We start from the raw sequence: 16,227 nt of genomic DNA on the forward strand, positions 1-16,227 counted from the left end.
TTTAGTGAAGTTTCAAAAAAAAAAAAAAAAAAAAAAAAAAAAAAATATATATATATATATATATATATATATATATATATTTAAAATACCTGGCAGGCAATCCTAATTTTACAAATCTCACAGTTTGCTATGGCAATGTTGTCGTCATCAACATAAAAATACCTTCAGACCACAGACATTCTGCAGCACTTTCTGCTTCAAGCTGTTTCTGTGTTCTACTTTGCTGGCATTTAACCAATAGTGTCTTTGCAACAAAGTGATGTCATGTTGCATGCGTTGCTATTTCTAAGTGAAGTAAAGAAAGAGGTTTAACTCTGTGGCACCACATAACTATAGATGAGTCCTGATAGGGAGGTAACATTCAATTCCAATCGAGACTGAAACTACGTGATCGGGCCAAATTTCCAATCACATGATTGGATCTGGACATCCCTACATTTTGACTTTGAAACAAACACTATGGGGCGGTATGGCGCCGTTCCTTTTTGCACAACCAGGTGACCGCTTACCTCCGTGTGGACGGCTTTTTCGCTGTTTCCAAATTTGCCCAGTAGCTCGTCATGTACGTTGTGAGAGTTGACTGTGACAACGGGGTTTGAGTCCCGCGAAGAATGGTTCCAGAAAGCAGGTAAGACATAACAAAGCGGAAAAAAATAAAAAAGTAAAAAAACGGTGAGAACCTGGTAAAATGTGAAAACGTGGTAAAAATTAGGCGGCTGCAAGGGCTTTTCTTTTTCTAGCTTCAGAAAACATTGTCATTTGGGTTTAGGGAAGTGGGTGGTCGGGTCAATAGTTGCTTTTAAAAACATTATTGGTTGGGTTCAGGGAAGGAAGAGAGGGAGTCAATCTATTAGTCAGTCAGTCGACAGCGACCACTGGTGGATTTACCCGAGAAGAGCAGGCTCGAATGGAACTCATGAGAAAAATTTGAAATCTCAAAAAGCTTACAAAGCGGCCCCTGATGGATTTGTGAATACAAAAACTGCAAAAAAACGTAGCTCCTAGGACATATGTGGCGCTCTCCAGAAATGTATATATGGGTATGTTTTCAGAAAGAGCCTGGTTAAACGAGCCAAGAGAAATAACTGGCTATGAACGGTCTAAAAAAGTTGTCTGTAATATCAGTTTTCTCACTCAAACACTGTTGTTCTAGCTGAGGCCTGGAAGACGTTGAAGACGTTGTCGATTTGAATTTATATACAATAAAACCAAAGCCCTTGTTACTGTATAACTATGTATGTAATTACTTGGGAAGCTATACTGTATAAACCAACTACAACTGACTGCTCCGTCTGACCAATCAGAGCAAAGTATTCTCATGGAAAGGAGAGGTTTAGAAAGATCAGATCATTGAATGAATCGTTTCCGACAACGTGAGAAGGAAAATTGATGCTGCAATGCATATTATGTGAAAAGTGAAGTGTTTGTTGACCTTGAATGGATGTAAACCCATTCTAGTAGACCTCCAAAAGAAACCTTTAAAATACATTTACATTTATTCATTTTCAGAGCTTTTATGCAAAGTGACTTACGGATGAGGATAAAAGAAGCACTTTAAATCAGAGAGCAGTGACAAGTCTATTTATATAGACCCTATCTGACTCACATTTAAAGAATTAAATGTTGGATTTCTATGATTTATTTTGATTTAATTTAGTATTTTATGTAGTCAAGTAATTCAACTTATTGTCATATTAAATACTATTTTATAATATGACCAATTTAATTATGTTGTCTGTAAGAGTATAACGTTACAGTTTTATCACATTTACAATTTAAATTCATTCAGCATATTATCGTCCAAAATCAACACAATCCCGGATCTGCTCATTAAAAATGCTCTTCATAGACACTCATAACCCCATGGACCATATAAATAACCCTCTTCATGTGAAGTACACAGGAGACGCATGTTTCGCCATGTTTTTAAGATAATTATTATGCTCCGGGTTAAAAGAGAATTCTAGGGAGACTGAATATTCTTAGAATTGTTTTTAGAGTAGTTTTCCAATAGTAGCCATGTATACATACTGTATATCTGCAAATCTACATTCTATAATGGGCAAAAATAGGCTGTTGAAACCCAATAACTCATAATATTTAGATAAAATATGGACAAGTTCATTTAAATTATACTTTTTTACCCACATTTGCGTAATGTATTGTCCATATTTAATTTAATATTGTTAAATCCAACCTATATTTTTTCAAATTCAAAGTTTTGCATTGTATTAATGCAAAACTATACTGTATATGCACCCAGCAAGCATTTTTAAACGATGTCTAATAGATGTCTAATAGACATCTAAACATAATAGACATCATCTCGGCTAAAACAAGGCTAAACTTGGGCTGTCTTTGAAAATCTAATAGACGTCTAAGAATAGACCAAAACAAGACTAGTCCTCAAATAGACAAAAATGAATGACTACACATATAAATCTGTCTAATCTGTCTATTTGACGACTAGTCTAGGTTTGGCCTATTCTTAGACGTCTATTAGATTTTCACTGACAGCTCATTTAGCCTTGTTTTAGCCAAGCTGTCTACATTTAGATGTCTATTAAACACAAATTGTTTTGCTGGGCACAGTTTTATCTAGTACACAATATAAGGTATGAATGTATGACACTGAAATTACACATTGTATATAACATATTAAATTAAATTATGTGATTTTAATAAGGCTTAGCGTTAAATTAAAGTATATTTATAACACTAGTCTCTCCACTGACGTATTTATAGTTTCTTTTTCCAGCAGCCTCTTTCTCTCCACAGAAAAAATAAAAAATAAATAAGGTTCAGCCTTACTGGATTTTAGGCTTCAGTACCTGAATTGAGAGACAGGTATGCAATTACTGACCCATTCCTGCTGTCATACTCGCACCGTCTATGTGAGAGTCCTGTTATAAAGTGGTTGTCCACTTATCACCCTTTCTCACGCTTTACTCCGAAACAGTTTGGCGACCTCTGACCCTTGAATGCAGTTGTTAAAATCCATCTATAGAGTTGATACCGAGGGATTGTAGCCATTATTCAATCTGAGAGTCGGCGGCTGAGAATAAGAGGACATCCCTCATTTAGCCTTCTCGTTTTCTGACACTCATGCTTGTGCTGAGGGAATTTCACCTCTCAGAATCTCTGAACATATTCTTTCTCTAACCATTTATGTTTTGTATGCTTACGTGCATCACTGTATTTGATCAGAAATTAGTGACTTGCGGGATAACTGTGGGTTGCTCAAAGGCCAGGAGGGGTTCTGCGCTAATTACGAAAAGCTATTTCTGTGTGTCCACGGGGGTTGCTGTAATTCACCGTGTTTTGGATGTGAAAGTATTCACAGCTTCTTGTATGAATAAATGACCGTTTTCTTTTCTCAGGACAATACAGTCCAGCAGTGACTGCACACCAGTGCTGAGATTATTGTTACATTTCATTTCCTTACCGGAATTTAAAAAAGAAAAGACTTCAATAAAGAATTCTAAGCAATGAGTCAAACGAACCAGACGATGAGTCACAATATTATAACACTTGAGTCAAAGTACAAGACAAATCTTGTAAACTCTGGTGTACAGAAATTAATAGGTGATTCATTCCATTGCCAATGACGTTATCACATCTCTCTCTTTTTTGTAGGTCTTAAAAAAATTATAAAGTGATGTTTTTGAGTGAGTGCTCAATGCACAATAATTGCCTGCTTCGAACGCAAATACTGCTACCAGTCTTCTGTATTTTGTCACTATTCTTGTGTGATACAATTATTTGTACAACACCAACATAATTTGGCTTTTCCAACCAGATTAGTACTTTTAAGGCCATGTGCATGGAAAGTTTACTTTTTTTAAATGCACATATAAAGATGTATGTATAATTATTTATTTATTTAGATATTATTTTCTCAGTGGCCTATGCTTGGATCTTGAAACTTCTAAGTTCCATCCAAAGCTTCCACAAATAAATTCATATATACATAGTATTGGGTAAGTTACTTCAAAAAAGTGATTAATCAGTGAATAACTAATTACACATTTAAATTTGTATTTAAATTTATTTTTTAATTACTTTTACTGAAAAGTAACTTAATTATTAAACAAGCCCGTAGCCACCCTGGTGAAAGGGGTGATTCTTTTTTCTCAACCATTTTTCTGTACATTTTTGCCATTATATGCCTCATTTTCTATTTAATTATGACACTTAAATACAGTATTTTAGTGACATTTTAAGCACTATTCTTGTGGGATGGTAATCATAACCACACTTTTTGACTATTTTAGCAAAAAATAGCATTCAAATCAATTTTAAAATGGAGATTTTTGGTGCTTCATACCTTGGTATTGGTATTTTTTTTGCTTCAAGAATAAGGTCCAAGATTTGGAATAAAAATTACTAGTAAAATATTTTCTCAACAATACAGTTGCAAAAGATGACTTCTCTTATGTCAGATTGTACATTTTCTTGCAAAGCTGGATGTTGGAAACATAAAAATATTTGTTAGCATTGGCCAAAACTGATTTACTGAAATCACACCAAAGCGACAGCCAACAGAGGATTCAGCTTGATCTTAAAACCAATTTTAATTGGTTATTTTGACCATGATGGCATAGCAGTCAAAACAGGACAAATGAGCTTATGTATGGAGCAAATTCTGGACCTTTTTCAGTGAGGAGTGGGTCTTTCAAATCTGTAAAATGAACGCTATAGGGTGGTGTAGCGCCGTCAGTGGCATGCGTCTACATTGCTGTCCCCATATATGTAGACCTGGGTACTTATTCGCAATGAGCCTGGGTTGAATTCTTTAAATGTTACTCAAAGCAGACCTATTAGCATCGTTTGAAACGTAACAAGGAAATTAAACATCATATATATCAAAATAGAATGGGTTTTAACGAAATGACAGTTTATTTAATACATCAGGGGCGCAGAATTGGCATGGACGAAAGGGACGTGTCCCCACCAATATCCAGTTACTCAAATGTCCCTGCCAATAATTTAATTGATTTCAAAATAAGGTAATGCTCTGTCAACTCCTAACCTACACATGCACAGTCAAGTTCGCTCCTAGTTCACCATAATACTATTAACTAAGACAGTCAATTAATTAAAATTCAGTTTTGATTTTGACTTCCATGATTATAAAAAAACAATAATTGGGATAAAACAGTTAAATTGCGTTTCATACCTCTCTAGATTTCTCTACACTCATACCTCCGCAAAGCCTGCAGTAAAAGTTACTGCAAAGACTGCAGTAAAATCATGTAAATTGATTTGTGCAGCATGGGACGGGATTGCTTTTGTATTATTAAGTGTTCATTTTATATTATTAAGTGCTTTAATCATGTTTTTAAAAGCGCAAAACAGAATTTGTGATGTTTAATGTATAAGGTATCTTATAAGTGAAGGACCTAAAATGAAAAGTAATCCCTTACTTTACTTGATCAATGGAAATTTAATAACAGTAAATTTTGTAACTAATACACACAACACTGCATACAACACATACACATTTAGTTTTTTGGCAACATTTGGCATTTACTAATAAGTTTTAAGTATTGGGAATTCGTATTAGGATGAAATGCATTACACAGGTACGTTCTTTAACCAGTTATTTTATGTAAAGAATTAAGGTTATATTTGTGAATCAGACTTATTAAAGCTGTTTCTCTTGTAATACACAATCCAATTCTTGTCAAGATGCAAGAAGGACCAGCAAGGGGGACCAGCAGAGACTATAGATCTATAGCTTACTAACTCTCTTCTCTCGCTAGCACATGCATATAACAGCATTACAATAGTATGTACGTTTGTTCGAGAATAATGCTTTTTTTTCTATGAACTCGTGATGTGAAAGAAGAATCATTTGTGGCTGTAATCTGTCTTTTCGTGCCAGAAAGTGTTGTTTGTTAATGCAAATCCAGATTTAAAAAGACTCTTTCTCTCTTTGTGTCTCTCTGTATTATCTCTGTGTCTTTCTGTCAGTTTTCTCAGCCTCCACACCACTCAGTGAGGAAGAGGCCTGTCAAAACAGCTCTCTCTCTCTTCGACACCTAAACCAATGCATTAAGATAGCCCATTATGGTTCCTCACGCTCAGCCCAAATGCTCATTGTAAATCTCATGTAACGCAATGACACAACAAATCTCCTTAAAGGGTTTTAGAACTTTCACTTTTTAATTGTGCTTCATGGCATCCGTGTTTTTAAATATGCTCATTCTTTCAGCAAACATAATCCTTGGACTCGTTGTTGTAAAATGGGGTTAAATTAATGCAGCTAGCTCATTTAGGCATAGTTAAGAGAAGCTACTTAAGTTTTAATCAGAATGAAAGGACATTTAAGTGACCTTGAAGGACATTGTTGTTAGTGACAGACAGACTGGTTGCAGTGTCTAAGAAACTGCTGATCTACTGGGATTTTTATGCACATCCATATCTCCAGTAAACAGAGAATGGTTTGAAATGGAGAAAACAGGACAGTTCTGTTGTCAAAATTGCCTTGTTGGTGCCAGAGGTCAGACAAGAATGACCAAAGTCAACTGATGTCAACTGATAGAAAGACAACAAAAACTCAAAGAACTCAAATAACCACAACCGAGGTCTGCAGAAGAGCTTATAAACACAGCACGTAGATGATGACAAGCTTAAAGCAGCAAAGTGAGCCTTCAAATCACACAGGTTCACTCAAATTGGGCAGTAGAAGATTAGAAAGTAGGTTGCAAGGTATGATAGATTTCTGCTTCTTTATCAAAGGTTATTTATTGTTTCTGACCATGTCCATTTCTTTATGACTACAGTAAACCCACCTTGGGATGGCTATTTTCAGCAGGATAATGCTGTTATGTCATTTCATCCTCATTGGGGTCTCAACTGCACTCCAGTTCGTCATTGTAACGTACATAAGTGCACAAATGCTTGCATTCACTTTGAAGATGTGTTCTCTTCATGGATGAATACCAAAATCCACTGTACAGGTGGGTAAGCATGTCAGTGTTGTGATTTAAGTGACCAATGGTTTTGGGTTATGATATGGCCAGGGGTATGTTATGGACATTTGCATGTTGTTGATGGCATTTTGCATGCACAGAGATACTGCAACAAGATCCTGAGGCCCAGTGTTGCACCATTCATCCACAAACAAAGCTCTATGTTGCAAAGTTCTCCATGTAGTTCCTGGAAACAGAAACCTTCCAGTTTTTGCATGGCAAGCTTTCTGTTCTCACCGAACATATCAACCATTGAGCATTTTTGGAAAACTTTGGATTGGCATATACAACAGCGTGTTCCAGTTCCTGAAAATATCTAGCAACTTTGCACATCCTTTAAAGGAGAGTGGACCCGCATTTCACAGGTCACAATCAACAACCTGATCGACTAAGGAGATGCTAAGGAGATGTGTAGCATTGCATGAAGCAAATTGTGGTCATACCAGATACTTACAGGTGTATAGTATACACTGTATATGGTTTTCTGGTTTCTTTGAATCTTTGTATTCAGCTCATAAAAATGGTAACGAAAATAAAACTGTTGTGTTTATATTGAGTGAATATTCAGCCTACTCCTCTCTATCCTTGCAAAGCTTTCCAGCATCTCTCCTCCACCCCAACTCTTCAATCATAATCTATTCCTATCCAATACTAGGGATAGAGTGAGGTCTCTGAATCAGGGGAGGGCTATAATCTGGACCCGAAACCCTCCCCCAAGAAAGCATGCTGGAATATGCAAGAGTGAACTCATATTTCAATATATGTATGACATGGTGCATTTTGATACCATATAATTTGCAAACAGTGGGCACAAATGCAGTGGTGTTTCAGAATATTTTGTTTTAGTTTCACTTCGTTGCCTTTTCTTTTGCTAGTGTGGTCTTGTTCACTAGATGGCTTTTGCCTTGTGGTTTACATTTCTCTTGTGCGCAGAGAATTGCAGGCGTGTTACTTTGCCAATGTTGAGTGCCCTGAAAAAAAGGGCTTGTCAGAAGGGCTTGTGTTTGGGGCTTGGGCTTGTGCTGATTGGCCTCTCAGAACATTTTGTTTCTTTGAAAGGTAATTTGTTATTGTTTACCTTTTGAATTTAGTTAATAAATGTTCATTTTGAATTATTTAGTTGGCTGTCTGGGCTCTAGGTAATGTTGCTCTCCCTATCTGGATCTGGACAATGTAACAAATTGTGAGATAAACATAAGAATCAAGCAGTAAAATCTTCTGAAGAGACAAAATTGCTTTATGTGATGAACAGATTTAATTTTGACTGCAGACATTACCCGAGGCTCAAACACGACTGTGTGACTTGCAAGAATAAGCCTCATTGGTTCATTTTGAAGTTGCTACGTGACACATAACAATGAGAGTCATTGTTAATCACAAACTAAAAAGATGTACCATTGGCGTACAGTAGCATTCATTTGGCCATATTTCTGAGATCTGCCCAATAAGTCGACACATTTATAGAGACATTATAATATAGAATTTCAGCAGGGTTAGAACTCAGAGGATGTACAGTCACAGCTTGACATGTCTTTGTCTGTAACACAGGCCCCACAGCTGTCTCCAGAAGCAGAAGAGGTGTGCACTCCAATCAAATGCATCACTACAGACACTGGTGTGAAATCTCACAGGGCTGAGGGAGGAACGCGGAAGAAGGGAACAAAAGGAGAAAAGAGAACGAGAGAGCTAGTGAATCGATCCAGACACAGCGTCTGGAACGGCTAGAGTTGTAACCCGTGAAATGTGTGCACGTCCCATGTGTCTGCAGCACTCGTATAACTCAGAACCGACACTTTTGTTGGAGTTTGAGAGCTCAGAAATCACCTAATCAAGGATTTCTTTTTTCCTTCCAAATAACTTTAAAAGTATTACAAACTGCATCAAACTGTTGTAATTCTACCTAACACATAAAGAAGATTTCAATAGCTTTTTCAAACTTTTCACATTTTCACCTGCCACCAAATAGAACAAAAATAACAGAGCTCACGTTTCGCCTGAGGAGGTAACCATAGCAACAGTATGCCACTTGAGCACTTTCCATTAGGATCAGAGTCAGAACATTGGCAAAACCTAAAAAAGTGTAATTAGTTTTTGCTTTATTCACATTCATTGCAAGGAAACTGTTGGAAACTTGAAGAATAACTGTGAAAATAATATATCTTGTCACTAGGGTCACGACTTGGCACATGACTCACCTGAAGTACTATAAATTGCCAACCCAGCCTCATTCTGAAAACGTACCCCTATATACATTTATGGAGAGCAGCAAATACATCCCTAGAGCTATGTTTTTTGCCGTTTTTGTTTTCACAAATCCACCAGAGGCCGCTGTGTATGCTTTTTGAGATCTCAAATTTCTCTCGCGAGTCAACTGACTGCTGACTGCCGCTGTCAACTGACTGACTGACCGATCAGTCTTACTTTTAAATAAGTTTATTTGCTATAAATGCTCATGTTATTCTGTGCATGTATTTTAGTTTTATACTGTACATTTGAAAATAATGTTTTTGTTTTTTGAGCATGTAAAATTAGAGGTACAGTACATATATCTGACAGCTTGTATTAAAGGACAAAATTGTATTACAAATAATATATAAATGAATTTATAAATATAAAATTAACAATAATTATTGTGTTGTTTAGTAAAATATTAAATTGTATATGGAAGTCATCATCAATGCACTGTGATGCACAAGGATATCGAATTGAACTGAATTGATGACATAATAATCGTAACTGAACCAAACCATGAGACCAGTGTAGATTCACAACACTAGCAAATAATCAAGCAGTTAAATCCAAGATTTCTGAAGCTAATTTTTATTTAACCTACAGATTTAATTTACATTTACTTATTTATTTATTTATTTATTTAATAACATAAATAGACGCACAAACGCTACCATGTTAAATGCAGGAATAAGCCTCAGTGGTTTATGTGGATACGTGAACATTGCCATGTGACACATAAGAATGAGTCTCATTGGTTCTTGCCAACAGTGAACCTCATCTTCTTGCAGAAGCTCAAACATTCTGTACGACATACAAGAATGAGCCTCACTGGTTCAGGTAGAAGCTGCTTTGCACAAAATAACCCTTTAAAGACAACTAATATTCTAATTTTTATTCTTGTGCCATATGGCATGCCCATTCAGATACTTCCGAATCATCTTATATTTCATTCCGCACTCACACATTAACATTTAATTGGCTTAATAATACATTCAAGACAGCCTACTAAATATTCCATCATTTATTCATTTATTGCATCCAGTAAAAAATCTCAAATGAAAGTATAGCGCGAACATGCAATTCCATAGCATCATTCTCGCTCCTGTCTCCATGTGAAAGAAAGTTTCCTTTTGTGTTGCTACTATCAGAACACTCTTGAGGGAAGGTGATTGAAAGGGTGTATAATTTTCATCTGACAAGGACTCCATGAATAAGTCATTCTGCCAAGACGTGCTATAAAACCTAATAATTGACTTCTGGCTGTAGTTTGTGTGTCTGTGGGTGGTTTGCCTCTCATGTCATAATGTAGTAATGGGGATGTGTGTGTGTGTGCGCAGGGGTTGTCAGATCTCCCAGAGAGGCATCAACGGAGGCATTTGATTAGATGGAATATGGAAACATCACTTCTTCAGTTACCATTTGGGTCTCATAAACCGACTTTAGTCACCAACCTCTTAAAGGTCAACGCAATGGGCATTTTATTTTTTCAATAATAAATGAAGGTGGTTTAGTGTTAGTGTATGAAACACGGTTGATAAAGGGAAGCTTTTTGTCATGTGTTTAAGAAATGTATTTATTCTTGAAGCTGTCAGCACTTTTCTTCCATCTGCTTATAGTCATTCAAATCATTGTGCTGTAGGAATTACACCGGCAAATGCCTGAGTGATTGTGTTCCGTGCTTTTCATTAAAAATAAACCCTGCGAAGGGGGAAAAAATGAGAAAAAGAATGAAAAGGGAGAGCAGAAATGAGATTGAAAAGGGGAGAGAGCACGATGAAATGGGCACTCATAAATATTGTAATTGTCCAGAGGTGGGTGGCGGAAAGTTGACGGTGATTGATTGACACGGAACACTGTCTGACCCTTAAAACGGAAAAAATGTTAAAGGGTTTATGAGAGAATATGACAGAAGAGTTTTTGTTCAGTACTTTTCCTGCGGCACACAAGATAGTCGATGCATCTGTACTGTGATAAGAGACATTCAGGGTATTTCTAAAGTAAATGTGGAACAATGGGGGAATTAATATTTATTATAAAAGAATCTTGACTCTGCAGTGACCAAACCTCTTATCAGTAGAGAAAATCAAAAAGGCCAAATTAAGCTTTGCTGAGGAGTATGTTTTGAGGACAGTGAACTGGTTTAAAGTTCACTTTAAATATAAATTATGTCTTTTACATTACATGAGATTATTTCATCCTTGACAATTCCCTTTTTCACTTGGCAAAATGGGAGTTGGAGTGAAGCTAAACATATTTAAATCATGAAATGACAGCCCAGAGTCCTGATCTAAACCTGATTGAGAAAAAAAAAATTTGGTGACAAAGTTATGGTTAAGGAACAAACAGTCAGTAAGCAGTGGATGAGACTGAAGAGCTGATCAAGATCACAGCATAAAAGCATAAAAGAGAGAGAGAGAGAGAGAGAGAGAGAGAATAGTTATGTCCTGTGAGAGATTATGATGTCTGTGGGAGATTCATGAAATCTGTGGGAGACCTATGCTGAAATTGTTCATAAAATGGGCCTCTAAATGTCCTACTCATTTTTGACTGATGTAAATTTCAGAAATGTTAGCTGTGATCTTATTTTGTGCGACAATATATTCTGTTCTCTAATTATAATATAACATAATATAAAATAATATAATATAATATAATATAATATAATATAATATAATATAATATAATATAATATAATATAATATAATATAATATAATATAATATAATTGTTTAGTGACTGGGATGCTGAAAAAGGAGTGCAGATCCAAATGCAGGTTTATTAAGAGAATGGTCAGGCAGGTAGGGGTCAACAGGGTCAAACAGATTTATATAGGTAATTGAGAGTTGTAGTCATTAAACAGGCGAATAGTCAGTACAGGCAGCAAACAAGGGTCAAAACATGACAAAGCAAGGCAAGGAAAGAGAAATGTTTCATAATGTTTACAGTAACAGTATAACAAAACTCAGCCACTGGTATGTGTCGGCTTTTAAAATTTATGTAATCAAGTCGGAACAGCTTCAGCTGTGTGTTAGCAATCAGCAGGAAAAACAGGTGTGAGTTTGTGGTGCATGACAGGATTTGTAGTCCTGAGTGAAAATTCCAGCAATCTACAAGCCTGGATAATTGTGACGACAGTATAATATATTTTTTAAATCACTGCTAACATGGTAAACCCACTATTAAAATTATTTTACATTTTAAACAAAAAAAATTGTATTACTTCTAAAAAAAATAAAATATATATATTTTTATGAATTATTGCAAAAGTGGTAGTAAGAAGTATAATTTGAATTTAAATATGCATTCGCAAAATGGTTCCACTGAGAAATAGGCATCTTCATCAAGGTATAGCTAATGACCTTTGGGATATGTTGAGCTAAAACTTTGCAGACACATTCTAGGGACACTCAAGACTTCTATTACATCTTGTAAAAAGAGCCTAATTGGTCCCCTTTAACTCCAAAAATGACAAAGATCTCTCTTTTTTTGAACAAACTACTCTAACAGCATGGCCAAGTTCAGTCATCCTTGACTAGATTTTATTTTTGTCTAACATATCTCCCCCATTGCCTACAGCAGGTCCACTCTGGTCTGAACCCTCACGTCACCTCCGTTCCATCATCTATCCTCTCAGTGTTCAAACTAAAGCCCAAAACATTCGCTTTATGAGATCCTTCGGCACAGTGCAGGAGGTAATGAATGGGGCCGGCTGTGGACTTTGATTCACGTCTGAATCCCTGTTGTGAATTGTTTGTGTCTGACCTCAGGTTATTTGTGACAGAGCTTCAGACCATGTACAGCAGGAACCAGAGAGGTAGACAGGAGGAAAGGTTGCTGCTCTCCCCAGTGGCCGCAGCCTTAATTGGGATGACGGTTGGAGTGTCGGCCCCTGTGTGTTGGATGGATGGTTTCAGGCTTGAGTGAACAGGTGAGTGAGTTTAATCTCAGCTCAGAGCCTGGAGAAATACGACCTCACACTTCTGAAAGATGATTGGCACTTTAATGTGCTCATAGCATGGATTTAGAATGGTTTCTTTTTTTATTCTGTTCAAAAGGCGTCAGTTGTGTGTTCAGCTTTCTTGCACTTTTTCTTTCAGTGTCCCACTCAGAATGAGATGTTTGTTTTTGAGATGCCAGTCTTCCACGGATAGAAAAAAAATGGATTAGCTATAGAGGATTCAGGATTTTCATTATAGATAGACGTTTTTCTCTTTCTTTTTTACATACTAAAGTTAAACCATATCTAACATATACTGACAGGAATGGAGTTAGAGAAGAGGAGAGAGATTGGGTACAGAAAAAAAAAACGATTGCATACATAGAGAACTAGTTATTCTCAAGAGATTAGACTGTGAGCTGCTTCACTGCCTTCTGAGCTCAAATAGCAAATAACATTTCACATGGCAGACTTTGATGTTAGCAAGATGCTAAGCTAACTATCAGCCTGTCAGGCACAAAATGGGGCAACATTTTTTATTTTTTTTTACTCTTTCATTGTAATTGTAAAAATTCCCAAAGATTCCTCAAACATATCTGGAACAGTTCCTCCTCAAGGTATCAGTGTTTCTGCTGTTATTCTGTATTTTATAAATTTACGCTATGAGAAAAATTTCCAAGATTCCAAATGTTGTTTCCACTTAAATTTTCATTAGCAATACAAAATTAAAGGAAGGTTGATTAGCGATAAAATCAATATCAGTATTTATTGACTGAACACCACTGTTAATATCAATTTAAAAAAAAAAGTTTGGTATGAGGTTTCGGTATGAATCGCTATAGTTTTGTTAAAATGTAGCTGCTGAGCAGGCGCCTTGGAAGGAATCCCAATAAGCTTATGGGTGTGAGTTTGTCATTTCCAATGGAGGTGCGTGACTTGCATGACACGCACATGGGTGATGTGCACTTGGTGTGCAAGTGGTGCACAGGTAATGCACATGCATTTTTTCCAGGTACCCTTAGTTAAAAAACATTTGAACTTTTCAGAATGCCGCAAACACACTGTAAGTAAGTAAAATGTAAGTAGAACCAACCAATCTGCTTCACACTTAGTATGGAAAATAAACATTTCAGTTATAACTGCAGACTAATTACCTGAGACAAACACCTAGCACCCAACCACTGCAGTACTTTTTACTTTTCTTAATAAACTTGCATCGGAGCTGCAGCAATGTTTTGTCTGTTTGTCATCCTTTGAGAAAATGGTTGATGGTCGCCTAGTTACTAGACTCCACAAAAAATGGTGAAAAAAAATAATAATAAAAAAATAAATAAATCGCACACTCGCGCTTTTTACTTAAGGTCAGAATAACAACACATGCGAAAATGAGTGCCGTCGGCAGCAGTGAGGAGATTGTAAATAAAAAAGGATGTACTATGTCGCCAGAATGGCTTTTTTGGTTTCTTGTGCATCCCAGCCACTAGCTCCCCATCTGAAAAAGTTTTTAGCATAGTGGTAATGTAGTCATCCAACTTCTCAATTTGTAATGTTGCAGTATGTATTTAAACAATGATGGTTGGTTCCTTTTCTTGAAAGCTCAGATTTGATAACCAAATTTGCTTTGTTTGCAAAGTTTGAGGTTTACTGTATCATTATTATTGACACCTTACAGATGTTGAACTACCTTTACCATTGCACACACTTTATAACATTTTATTTAACAAGTTTAATGATATGAAACGAGATATCATTCTTTTGCAATTTGCCCAGCCCTAATGTTGATTTGAACTTTCCAAGAACATTAAAACTTCAAGTTTCTTAATCTTGCATAAACATTATTTTTAAGCTAGCATAATGGCCCTGACCAATTATTTTCAGCTATTTCTTTCTTTTTTAAACAATGCATTGTTTTTGTAACATTGAATTGAAACTTTCCAAAAACTTAAAAAGCCAGTTTCATTAAACATTATTTTAAGGTTAAGAATATTTTCGAAAGACTGGAAGGTGCTGAAATGGGAGACTTTCATGTTAGCAAGTTAAGCTGAGCTTATTATTACCCTTTCCAGCCTGATCTCATGAGGAAATTAAGTATTTTACAATTTTTCAGTTTAGTGGCTAATATTATGACTTCAGTCATATAAAAATGTACGATTTTAAAAAGTAGTTACTTTTATTGTTAAACCATAGCTATTTTTGTAAGGGACATTATTCTAACAATCTGTAAAATTTGAGTGTTATACAGTAGGGGATAATGTTAAGGATCATCTTAAGTACCACAGCATTAGGTAGTACCAGGCAAATAAAATTCACGTTTTGATGAACATTCTGAGTCTGAAATAATCTTTTTATTCAGAATGTTGTTTCTTGGGATTAAACTTGAATAAATAAATAAATAAATGAATGAGATATGTTTTGTGTATGTGTATATAAACAAATGCTTTGCATTTTCTTCTGATATTTTCACAGTGTACATATTGGTACAATACAATTGAGTACATGTGAATATTCTTTAAATACTGTCTCTGGCTGGCAACAGGGAAAAGATGAGATTGAACGATTTATAATAATTTGGTACAGAAATGGAGATGTGTTCTGGTATTGAAAAACATGCAGCTTTATAATTCAGCCGAAATAAGGCATCATAGGAGGCAGCATAATTTTGATTTAGAACAACATGAAGCTTAAAACTGCTGTCTACTCTATGTATGCAGCTCACAGTTCTTCTCTGTAAAAAAAAAAAAAAACACACACACACACACCATGGGATTCCTGCACGCTATAAATCTGTGAAATCGTTTAAGTTACGCCTTCCAAATTGACTTTCCAAGCAATTAACATGTATGTTTAATATCGGCGCTCATGTGCAATTCTCTTTGCACTCCATGCTCATTTACATCTTCTTTCTCCACCAGTAGCTGTGATTTTAATTAACAGGACTTAATCTATAATCAATCCTAGCCCTCACAGTTTGCATAGATAAGAGAGATCACAGATAACACTCACATGAATATATGTATTTAAATTAAAAACTCACAGAATGATGGATTATGATAGGAGCTCTGGAATTTTTCTGAAAGCATGA

The 16,227-nt window shown here is 35.8% G+C and overlaps 1 long non-coding RNA gene across 3 annotated transcripts in view; it reads left to right on the top strand.

Annotated features, from left to right (window-relative positions):
• The window catches only part of LOC147844700 (uncharacterized), a 135,651-nt gene extending 121,202 nt beyond the window's left edge, over positions 1 to 14,449 (top strand). The window contains exons 4-6 of one of the 3 annotated variants that reach the window (XR_015483113.1): positions 12,785 to 12,900; positions 12,976 to 13,136; positions 13,306 to 14,449. This is a non-coding gene — a long non-coding RNA (uncharacterized LOC147844700). Of the gene's footprint in view, positions 1 to 12,784; positions 12,901 to 12,975 lie in introns of all 3 variants that reach the window. The other 2 variants (XR_015483114.1, XR_015483112.1) reach the window with 2 other exon arrangements.
• Positions 14,450 to 16,227: the final 1,778 nt, after the last annotated feature.

Source organism: Danio rerio, chromosome 4, assembly GCF_052040795.2.
Source record: "Danio rerio strain M-AB ecotype USA chromosome 4, GRCz13ab, whole genome shotgun sequence".
Taxonomy (NCBI): domain Eukaryota; kingdom Metazoa; phylum Chordata; class Actinopteri; order Cypriniformes; family Danionidae; genus Danio; species Danio rerio.